The 12,083-nt window shown below is 42.9% G+C and overlaps 1 protein-coding gene across 1 annotated transcript in view; it reads left to right on the forward strand.

Annotated features, from left to right (window-relative positions):
• suclg2 (succinate-CoA ligase GDP-forming subunit beta) overlaps positions 1–12,083 on the forward strand; it is an 89,635-nt gene that overhangs the window by 48,650 nt on the left and 28,902 nt on the right. The gene's annotated exons all lie outside the window — the stretch shown is intronic.

Below are 12,083 nucleotides of genomic sequence, written 5' to 3' on the forward strand. Positions count from 1 at the left end.
CAGATTAAGTGCCATAATTTTCAGTTGCAGAGGCATGAATCGCTGCTCTGCCTTTTGATGCTTGTCATTATACGTGAATCCACACACATGTACGCTCGCACAATAACACACAGCAGAGGCTAATATGTAACGCAAACATGAATGCAACTGTAACTCAAAGCATGCTTCTGAAAATCTTGCAGCTCAGGATGAGTGGCAGCTTGAGGGGTTTTACAAGTGATTCTGCTCTATGTTCAGGAAGCTTTTTTCAAACTCCAAACTAAACAGTATGAGCCTTGTAACAATACCACAGTGCAGATTGTGTGTTGACAGTCATCACACCGCTAATTCCCCCGCTGCTGTCACTCCCACATCCCTGGACTGATCTCCAGTTGCCTCTGCGTTAGCGTGGTCGTCATACAGAGTAGCATTTGATACCAATTCAGTCTTCTGCCTCTTTTTTTAAACCGTTTTTTTCACTTGGCAGGAAATGCTTTCAAAAATGTGTTTCAAACTCATTTCAAAAGATTTTCTACTCACCTGTAAATTGCACACGTTTAACCACAGTTAGTAATCTGTAAATCTACAAGAGAGGTGGCATTTCACCGCTCTCACATTTTCCTTCCCATTTCTGCTTTTCTAACCTTACTAGAATAATGCTAGCTGTCTTCATTTAAACATCCAGAGACCAGTGAGAGAGAGGCTGTGAATAAATATGCAGTCTGCTCTTGCATACATATTCTGTCACTATTAAACCACTAGAAAACTCAATTTCCAATGCTCCGTCGTACAATTTCGACTCGGTGTTAGTGGTGCGGGTCTGGAAATGGAAGCTTTTTTTTTTTTTTAAAGTTCTGCCTTGTACATCTACGGCACAGCAGCGACAGGAACAGACCCCGTGTGGCACACCTTTTTGTCCATGAATGTTTAAAACCTACCAACCTTAACACCCCAGCAGGTGATGCACTGCCTCACTCCGATTTCCACTGTGTGCAGATTCTGTTTGGTCTCACGTGAATACAACTCAATGGACTGTGAAGGGAAATATAAATGAATATGGTGGGAAAAAAGAAATGCGATCAATAGTGGAGAGAGAAACTACAATGGCTTGTCACTCTCGCCTGGCATGGGGCCATCATCCATTATTATTATTGAACCCTCTTAAAAGGTGGAAGTCTGCGGAAGCAAAATCTGGTTTTAAAGCCTGCATTCATTACGCCGCTCTCTCAAAAACTAATAAAAACACTCCGGCATGGACAAGAAGATCGTCATCCTTTACTCTGCCTGTTCCTCGTCTCTCTGTCTTGGGCTGATTCCCTGGATCCAGATGGGGGAGTAAGCCTGCTGTCTGTCCCTCCTGCTGCTGTGTATGGAAATAGAGACAGGGAGCTCCTCCCTAACAGGGGAAAAAGTAGAATAGGATTGACATTAAGCCGGGTTGGAGGCGCCATTAGCATTTCAACCAGGGGAGCTGAGAAACCTGCTCTGATCTGTGGAAGGAATGCTAATCATTTCACAATAAGAGCGCGACAGAGAGAGCTGCTCATTTGCATTTAGCTTTTTCTTTATTTCACCAATTACCACTCCTAAACTGGAAAATATGGACAGAATTTGAAATTGAAATCATTCTCCAGGCTGAGGGAATATGATGAGGCAAAAATGATTATTTCCAGGTGTCAATAAGTTATGGAGAGAGAGTTGTTCTGCTTATTTGCCTTAAATATCAAGGCAATCAGTGCACAAGACCTTCAAATAGGCGCCCCTTTGTTGAGAATCTATTCACTGTTTGAATGTCCCAGACGGACTGGTTCACATGTATTTCACATCATTATTCTTCCACCTTTTTTGAAGGCATATTCTTATGAGGATGCTCATTTCCATTGGTACTGCATTACATGAGTTTGGGGGTGGCTGTTGAGAAGGACATTAATGTTCTCCTGCATATGTGAGAATATGCTACTGTATGTACTGTGACTTTGAAGATCTGAATGTTTCATATGCCGTGGAAACGACAAAAGTGCATTCAGCGGCCAAGCAGGCGGTAGAGTAAGATATGTCCCGCTCTAATGGCACATTACATTTCCACAAAAACAGGTATTTTGGTGTCCGTCTTTTCTTTCAATCTCTCTCCCTCAGATGCTTTTACTCTTTTGTCTCCCTCCCTTCGTCTCTCCCTCTCAGTCCCTACGTTTGCTTTGATGTCTCTGGCTCATTGTGCTGAGAGGAGTGGAAGTGATGCGAGTGTACTGCCGGCACTGAATAGCAGAAACCGAGTCTTGAGATGACGAAGCCTCCTTCTTCTTGTTTGATTCACGTCTCCAGTATCTACTATCACGGCATCTGTTACCTGAAACATTATCATTATTTTTTAAAGAAAGGGGGAGAGAAAACAGATAAAGTGAGGATATTATAAACTGAGAACAAAAGAAACAAAGAAGTCAAAATGAAATGATTGAGAGAGAAAAAGAAGTGTATAAAGCCCAGCATGTTAAATAGGCGAGATGTTATGTAGCTCGGTGTACGAGACCATTCAGCTTGTTTGGAAATCGGCCCCAGGCTTTTTAAGCGAGGACATATTTATTTTCTCATGCTAAAATAAATAGCTCCACTTTCTTCATATCCCCGTATAGAACATTCTGTTGACAGAACGACTGAATTTATTACGATTTCCCTCACATCACCTGTAGGCACGAAGCAGGAGCAGGCAGCAAATACCAGCAGCCAAATAACCTCGTTATTGCCTTGTGCCGCTGCCGTAAAGAAAGTGGCAGATGGATGTTTTGTCCAACTCGACATCCTTGTGTTTCTCGGGGCTTAAGGCACTTGCTCCATAATTTTTATAGGCTGGGGTAAATGATGACATTTTTCTAAAACACGCCCATGTATGTCTGTATAAATCTCACCACTATATCATGTACACAGTTATGGAGATACAGTGTCATCACACAGATATTTTAACCAGCGACGTTAACATCTCTAAAATATACAAGCAATTAATAACCACATACAGAAGTGTGCTGGTAAAAGTACTCTGGATATCTGGTGAAAGTGTGTGACTGTGTGAGCAGCTTGATTATCAACCCGATTTAATATAAACTAGTCAGATTGCCACAACTTTACCGAGCTGTCGTGGGGTGACAATAGAGATCAATTGTGTCTGTTGACTATCAGATTTGTGTTTCTATTCATAATCAACAACATCATTGTCCTTCTTCTCTTTTTTTTTTTTTTTTACAGAATCCACATTATTCCAACAACATGGGTGAACCGTTTTTCACAGTAGAGCAAGTCTTTCCATCTCCGAATACTGTTGTGTTGCACTGACGCAGTTGGCAGTGAGAACTGCTCAGTGCTTCCGTGCGCCTGTGAGTGCAAACAAAAGTAGAAAGATGTGCAGGAAGAACAAAAACACTGCTACAAAAGAGGAACACAATAAAAATAGAGCAAGTTTTAAAAGTCAAGTAGCAACTGTGCATCTGTTCACCGTTTTCTGTTCATATTGAGATAATCACAGGCTGGGATTTTGTGACACCCTCTGCTTGTGTGCATTCATATACCATACATCGTGTGATTCTGTGCGACCGTGTTGGCGTGCTCAGTTGTTACCTGCAGGCGAAGTTCAGGGCAAAGCAGGCGTGCAAAGTGGGGAGGCTCCTCTCTCAGGAGAAAGAGGCACAGATTGGCACATTAGCGTTAGTTCGGCTGGGTGACCCGCCTCGCGGGCAGATATGGAGGTGTGTTTATGAGCATGTGTTAACGCTGTTGCATAATGGCGCTGTTGATAATGAAACATCTTTTCAGCTCCCCCCGGCTTGTGTGCGATCTCAATTTGGAATGCCGAAGAGTGAGTGAGTGAGTGAGTGAGTGAGTAATCTTTAGTTTTTCTCTCTGAATTGCCGCTGCGTTTTGGGATTATTATGCATGTCCCCAAGTGCTTCAGCCCTCATTGCCCTGAAGCAAAACTACATACAATTTTCCATCTTTCCAACTCAGTGGCTCTGCTTTAACTCACCTTTGGTCCCACTTAAACCACTTTCCACCATGTTGCAGTGACTCTCCTGAGGCCGGCCAAGTCCCATCCCCTCTTCTGCAGGGAACGCACCAGTATGGCTGCGTTCCAGCTAGGCCTGTACGGAATAGTTTGAAGCTTCATTCATAACTCCGACATTAAAATAATCATTAATAACTTACAGAAATATTGTGTGCAATAAAGTCCACTTTTAACCGTCTCTCTCGTTCTCTCTCGCACACACGCCGAGCGACGCTGCGCTCCGTCTTAGTTGCCTCGTCTGAAAAAGATAGATGTAATCATTTCAATTCAGTTTTTACCGTTTGCTCTCCGGCTTGCTGCACACAAAGGGTGGCATGGTCTGAATTAGCTATGCACTAGGCAGCCTAGCAGCAGAACACTAAATCCTATTTTACCTATTTTTTAACGGTGATGACACCATAAAAAATGACAAACATTTGATGCTTCATTTAAAAACCTTAATAAAAGCTTTGAATGTAAAACAAAATTATATATATACATATATATATATATATATATATATATATATATATATATATATATATATATATATATATATATATATATATATATATATATATATACACATACACACACACACACACACACACACACACACACACACACATTACATTTGCTGCAGCCTTATTTCCAACACTATACATTCTGTTTTCTATGAAAGTGTCTTTCTTGGTATTTTTCAGCACTACTTGTGTGGTAATACAAACCTGAGCATTTATAGTGGTGCCCCAGTGGATCTTCATGCCTGTCTGCCATCTAACTATTTCCTTTTTTGGTTTCTTCCTCTCCTTTCACTTCTTTCTCTCAGTCTCTCCCTGGTTCTTTTTTTCTCCCTGTAGCCTTTCATCTAGCTAAATCCTGTTAAAGTCAATGTGAGGAGCTTCCCTCAGTTCCATGTCTCCTAGCTAAATCCCACAAGAGCCCACGGCACTGCCTTTTTTTGTCCCCATATGGAGATGTCTGAGTCCATGTCTAATGGGCTTCAACATGTGTATGGAGACACCGAAAGGCAGTGGCTCTGGTCCAGGCCAGGTGTGCCACAAAAATGTGTTGCCCTGTATTCATGCTGCACAGGAAAGACTGAAAGGAGACCTTATTTTACAAGGATGCACCCTTGGGGTGTTACAGCACAGCTCATTCAGACATTGTGCCGAAACACAAATAGGTGCGAATACATACTTGTGTTGTTGCTCCCGCATCATCCCCCTGCGTTTCCTCACGGGATTCACTGAGACTCTTGTAGGTGGACCTCGGATCCTCCGGGATCTGATACACTCAACCTGCTCCACATGGGCCCCAACAACTTTTAATCACAAAAGTCACCTGATGATGTGAAAGATTATTTTAGAGGGGAAAGAAAACGGCTTCCCGCTGGAAGCCGAGGACCAGGGGGAGAAGCTGCTTCCCCGTGTTACAAACAGAAGCAATGCAAAGCAGATGAACAGGAGAGGAAGCAGAAAACAAGTTAATGGAGTTCCTTCCCTGTGTGCAGAATATTGCGCCAGTACTAAATGGGGGGCCAGCAGCGAAGGGACGAGTACTTAGTCCAGTCGACACACTGGGACTGCCATGTTGAGGTCAGTCCACAGAAAGAGTGAACATTCCTTGTAACCGGTCGGTGGGGTTTGTGTTCTTTTAAGGGAGAAGTGGCTCTCCAGGTGATGAATTCCTTTTTACTGTAGTTATATGCTGCACAGGTCATTGTATTGGTTTGCCATTATAAGCGAAAGGCTCTACCTCCTATAATGGTTTTCCTGCAGATTTGCTTACAGTGCATTAAAAGCCTGCGTTAGTGACAGATATTGGGGTTGGTGTTGTTTTTTTGTCCATCGCAGGACCACTTTTACTCGAGTGCATTGATTATCGCTGCGACAACACAGGAAGCTTACGCTATTGAATAAACCCCGGGTGCTGAGTTAGTCCTTGAAATGTATTCAGCATGAGCCAGGAACAATGTAATCTGTGCGTGTGCGCGTGCGTGCGTGCGTGTGTGTGTGCGTAGATCTTGCGTGTGTTTCGATTTCAAGGCTGCACATTGAAAGTCTCGAAGGCACAGGGCAAAAGTTTAAAAACGGCATCCTTCGTGAAGGACATGTCCATCGACTGTCATCGCGCCGCGAACTCAGAAGCTACACGGACGTAACGGAGGAACAGCTCCCTCGGATTTCTAGCGAGGTTAAACTTTGATGAATTATCAGTTTGAGATTTGGTTTTCCAAATGTCTTCTTTATATTGCATAACCAAGCCCATAGGGGCTGAGTGATTGCACTTTAAAGTGACAGCGGGTACATCTCTGTTGTGGAGAAGTGTTGATTGGCAGAGTGGTCGAGAAGGTGGTCTCGAAAGAAAATCTATTCATGTCTTAATTTTTATATATACTCTACATAAGTATAGCAGCGGGCTATGGTAAATTTCCACAAACTATTTTGATTGTATGTAAGGCGCATTGTATATCTTGCATTTTTTTTATTTGGTGCATTAAAGTAAACATATAACATATGTAACATTGGATACGTGAGTCATCTTGTTTGTTTGTACTTTAATTATAATGTGATAAATCGTACTGTAGATTTGTTTTGATCTTGTTAAAGATGCAATATCCAGATTTCCTTCTCCGCGACCTTTAATTTAATTGCTCTGCTCTTTAGTCTTTTCACATTCCGCATTATTGGTTGTCAGCACATTATTTGATTGAATCAATTCAGCGGTGCATATGAATGCCCTATCAATACATTTCTCTCGACTTTCTCTGTTATAATGACATCCACTCTTTACTTGTAACTCCTGGTTACCGCTCGCTGTCTCTTACTCCCTCAGAAGGCTCCTCGCTGCCACAATCAACATTTCGTTTGATTTAGTGTTGATCGAGTTCAGGATCTTCACCGGGGTCGCGGTAGTCTCAAAACAAGTCAATTATGGCTTACCTTCTAATTGTGCAATGCCACCAGGGTTTTCGCCCTCTGAGCGTTTCACTTCTTCTGCAGGATGACAATCCAGGTCGCACTGAAATATCTCTTTGTGAAGATAGAATGTGGAGGACTGCAACAAAAGAGAGGTTTTCTAAAGGGACTCTGAAACACGACTGCTTGCGTCTACAGGGAGCCGCAAATTAAATCAGTCCCTTGTCATAGTTTAACCTGAGCCTGGGTCAGAGTGGTTGCTAACTACCTTCTCTTTAATCGGCAGCTGGCAAAGCAAGACAAATGTATATCATGACTGTTAACTTCATACTCGCTGTCACAGAAATGCTCACGACCGGACACACGCTCACTTTGTGCTCTACTAGCTAAGTCCTGAATGCCAGGCACACAGCTGACAACCTATTTGACTTAATAAGAAAGTGTCTGAATGTGTTGGTGACAATAAACGCATGTGGCTGTTAGCTCTCCCGTTTACCCTGGGGACTGCCTGTTGTTTTTTAATTATGGATTTAACATGCTTGTGCATCAGTTATTGTTGCATTTGGGGTTCGTTAGGCACTTAAGCCACAACAGCCCTGCATGCAGGCACTAATCTTGTCGGATAACGGTTAATGAACGAGTACCAGCTTTTGGTCAGAAGAAAACAATTTAAAACCAAATTAGTATCCCCAGTTGTTTTATTGTAATACACTTTCCCATTTGAATTATTCTTCGGCGTAATGTTCAGTTATTACTAACATTTGGCTGCAGTTTATATTAATATTTCAGTTATACACGCTGAACTTAATTTAATGATTAAATTATTCAAAATAATTATTTCTGGCAAGTTTCTTATAAATATATATATATATATATTTATTTATTTATTAATATTAGTATTTATACAGTAATATGCTGCAGACTTGTTCATTGTCTTCCGGGGGACTGATTACACTTTTTAAAATAAGTGTTTCAGTTTATCTTAAGGTGTCCAGCTGCTCTTGACCAGAATGTGGGATAGACAGCAGCTGGCTTGGTGAAAAATGTGTTTCTATTGCACACTAAAGAAGTTTCAGATTGAGAGAAAGAGAAAGCATCGCAGTCCAAGAGAGAAACATGCAGAGAGCATGAATGAGATGAATTGAGACACAATAAGTTGTCTGCGTTATAATCAATTTATACATCCAATTTTGCTTGCCTGTTCGGGCTTGTGGCGGCGACATAACTCTAGTTTGAATCATAGTCCAGTGAGACGGAGCAGCAGCACTCGCTCACTATCTTGCATGTCACTGACATGCATCCACACATTACCTTCACTCTTGAACCCAAACCCATACAATACATTGTCCTCGCTGTCATGGTCTAAACGACAAATGCATGCACTAGTTGTGAATTTGGGCAAAAAATGTACTCTCTGCACTCAAGGAGGTTAATGCCATAAGCGAAGGACAAATGTGGTTGTCGGAATCCATACTTTCTCCCGCTCATTTCTCATGTGAAGGTTAATTTGAGGAAGTGAAGGAACCGTCTAGAGATGCAGCACAGAGCTGCTGACTTGTCGGATTGATTTGCCCTTCAGAGAACTAATGCCTTTTCTGTCTCCATCTCCATTCGATCCGGGTAAGGACAGCACGGCATGCTTTTAAAGACTCATGTCATTTTCCACTGCCCCATCAGTCGACAACACTGTTACTTAACCATCATGTATGCATAAAGACTATGGATTGCTAATCTATTGACTTCATTCAGCACCTTGTCTTGGCACCAATTTGTCTCCTGTTGATTCGTGTGCGCGGACTAACACGGCACGCGCGCGCACACACACACACACACACACACGCACACATGCACACACAGAGAGAGACGAGTCCCATGGGCATGTCTGATTGAGCTTTCTCCTGTCTGCCATTCCTCATCCGTTGGAAATCAATAGAGGATCTGGGATTGGAGCTCGAGCTAATTGAGCTCTGCTCTGTCTGTTCTCTTATTGCTGCCAGGAGCGATTTGTCATCACAGCACCTGGTTCACACCACGGGGCCAGCGGGAGCCAGTCAGCGATCAGATAGGGCCTTTGGATACCACAGGGAGGGGGAGCCGCGTGTGATTGAGCGACCTTGTGAAGTTGAGCACTCAGAGGAAGGACATAGCAACGAAGGACTTCATTTATCCCCATGTGCCTCCATAAGAGCTGCCTGATGGTTCTTCCTCTTTAGCTGATGACACGGAAGAAAAAACTGAAATGGGACTTCTGATGCACAGTTTAGGAAGTCACAATTGTTACACTAGTGGTTATCCCTCTTCACCAGACGTCGCCTTAACCTAATATTTTTCACCATTGACTGAATTTTTTAAACGATGAAGGGAAAAATCTGAAAGCCGGACTGAAGGCCATGAAGTTGAGTCACTGGTGCAAAAATTGGGCATGCTGCAGAATTTCATTCATTGCACACAGAACATACAGTTGGGGGACCGTCAGGAGGTATTTGCTGATATTTGCCTTTTTTAAATAAGCCTTCAGCAGATGTCTTATAATAGTGGTGAAAGATTATCACATCATTTTTTTACAACCCTGTCCGTCAAAATGACATACAGTGAAAGTCTAACGCAACCACTGGTCACAACACTCTCTTTTATTCTTTTCTTTCTACCTGCTGCTAAAGCAGGTCCTTGTAAAATACTGCATCATGGGCATTGCAGCCATTTGCTTGTATTTCCCATTACGTCGCTAACCAAGAGACGCCCGGAAAAACAAATGATCTTCCACCATTGTTCTTGGCAGTATCACAAACCCACATTCTCTCCAGCTATGAATATCATGCCATTGGTTCTGCTGTGTTCACACCTCACACATGGTTTCATCAGAGTCATGGATCAGTAACCCACGATAATGCCTCGTACTAAATGTGGTATGCTAGCCAGTGTTGTCCTTACAAACTGCTTTTCTACTCTTCTCTGTATTATAAATTGAGATTGCTTCCATACAAACCATCTGCTGTCATCACTCTACCCTTTGCCACCATTCCAATTATCCATCGCTCCATCTGTCCGAGCTCTAAGACTTGAGGGAGTATCCCCACCACAGTCAGCCATGTACAATGCCAAGGAGAGAGATTGCAGAAGAAAAAGTGTGACTATATGACCCCCCTCCTCTCTCAGGTCACTCTCACCCTGACGCTTACTGTCAGGGTGTACATGCTGGGAGATTATGTGAGGCCACTCAAACACCCAGCTGATGACACCATGTGTGCTCTCAGGTATATGTTCCAACACCACAGACACTGCACCCTCTCCTGTCCTCTGGGGTCTATTTTATGATGCAGGTGGTATTTTTAAGGTTGTGTGTCGACGTTAAGCCTGCGTCATTGAAACACGGGTCACCTGCAGGGATGGCGGTTGAACGTTGCTGCAAATGAATTAGCAGAGGCTGAATGATGCCAACAATCTAACAAAATGGCAAAGGCTTAAAAATGTATTATATTTGATTTATACTTCCCTCGTCGCTGCTGTTGGTCAAAGTGCATCTTGCATCATTAACTGCAGTATGAGTCACTGTTAAGCAGAAGATCCAGTAATACCAACATAATTAAACGATACTTAGTTGAATACACTCTGAAATGAACAAAATGTCATGTTATGAGGTTTTTACTTCTCTGTAAACATATTATACGTTTCTGTAAAGACGGGGAATTGCATGGCATCACACAATGGGGCTTTTGTCTTGTGTGAGGGTCATAGTCTGCAACCTCAGCTCAGATATACTTTTGCATCACATTGAGTATTGAAATGAAGATGAATAATATCAGAGTTTCTTGTTGATTTCTATGTAAAGGGATGCTCTAGCAATTGTTGGACTTTCATTAACTTTGGTAATAAGTTGTCGACAAAATAAAATTTCAATCAAAGCATGCCCAGTCCCAGATATCCCACCTTTTAGTCGGTGAGGCTGCGTAAGTGCCCGCGCACATATGTAAATCGCCTTTAAAGTAAAAGCAGTGCCGTCTTATTTATTTCTTTTTCTGATTTTGATTGACCTCATGCGAGCCGGACTGGGAGAGCCGACGGGCAATAAGATGCCCAGGTCTGAACTACAACGCCTGGGAGAGATTTAAAGCGCAGCACCTGTGCAGCAGTGTTGAACCTCTCCCAATCAGGAGGCGTAAGCTCAAATCGTGGCACTGGCACCTCATGGAGGCATGTCCGGTTGCCACCACAGAGGCCACTAATTACGTAGAGGCACTTCCGGGTCACTTCCGGTTCCCACCTCAGATGCCGGGGCATCACGAGCAGTTGCCACTAATTCTACGAGATGCTGCGACATTTGGCACTATTTTTTAAGTCTGGCACCGGCACCTCGTAGAACGCTGGTGTTAGACCCGTCTTCAGTGAGTTTACAGACTATTTGTGATAGTTCGCTACTGTAAACTATTATGTTGTGTATTTGGGTTGCGCTCTAGGAAGCAGTGTTCAAGTGTAAGTTTCTGGGGCTTTTATTCTGAAGCGGAAAAACAAAAATATATGATGTATTATATATTGTATTGCATAAGGTCACTAATACGCTGGTATGGAGAGATAAAAGTGAGCATTGATGCTCTGTTCTAAACCACTCTAAGGATAGATATGTCATTTTAAGATTAGATTGGATCCTGATTCTGTTTTGTTTGTTTCATCTGTCGCTGCCTTGTGAGCATACTTAATCTGCATCCCTTATCTGTGCATGAATCCAGTTGTTTGCTTGTTCCTGTCTGTGGATAATGTGCATGATCCCAGCCTCCTGGAGTATGTGTTGCCTCCACCAGGGCCCTAGGCTCCTTAACAACCCACATTAACCTTCTGACTTCTGAAATCCAAGAGCCCTTCTGCCCTTTTTCTTGTTGTAGCCCTCTGGCTTTTTTGGAAGGGTCAGGGTTTGAGACACCGGCTCCTCTAAACCAGCTCTTCTTTGCCTCCGCCTCCACAACACCCTCAGTCTGACACTTGCAAGGACAGCAGTAATACTTTGCTTCATCGAATCTTTGGCCACTAATGGTGAGACATGTGACAACCGGCAAAAACACAAACATCTCAAAATCCCCAAAACACTGGGCTCTAAAACTGTGTATTTTTTCTACAATCTGTGTGGCCTGGCGAGCAAGCGTCGACAAATATATTTCAGC

Source organism: Clinocottus analis, unplaced genomic scaffold, assembly GCF_023055335.1.
Source record: "Clinocottus analis isolate CAN_PGR_092001 unplaced genomic scaffold, fCliAna1.0.p SCAF_3, whole genome shotgun sequence".
NCBI lineage: Eukaryota > Metazoa > Chordata > Actinopteri > Perciformes > Cottidae > Clinocottus > Clinocottus analis.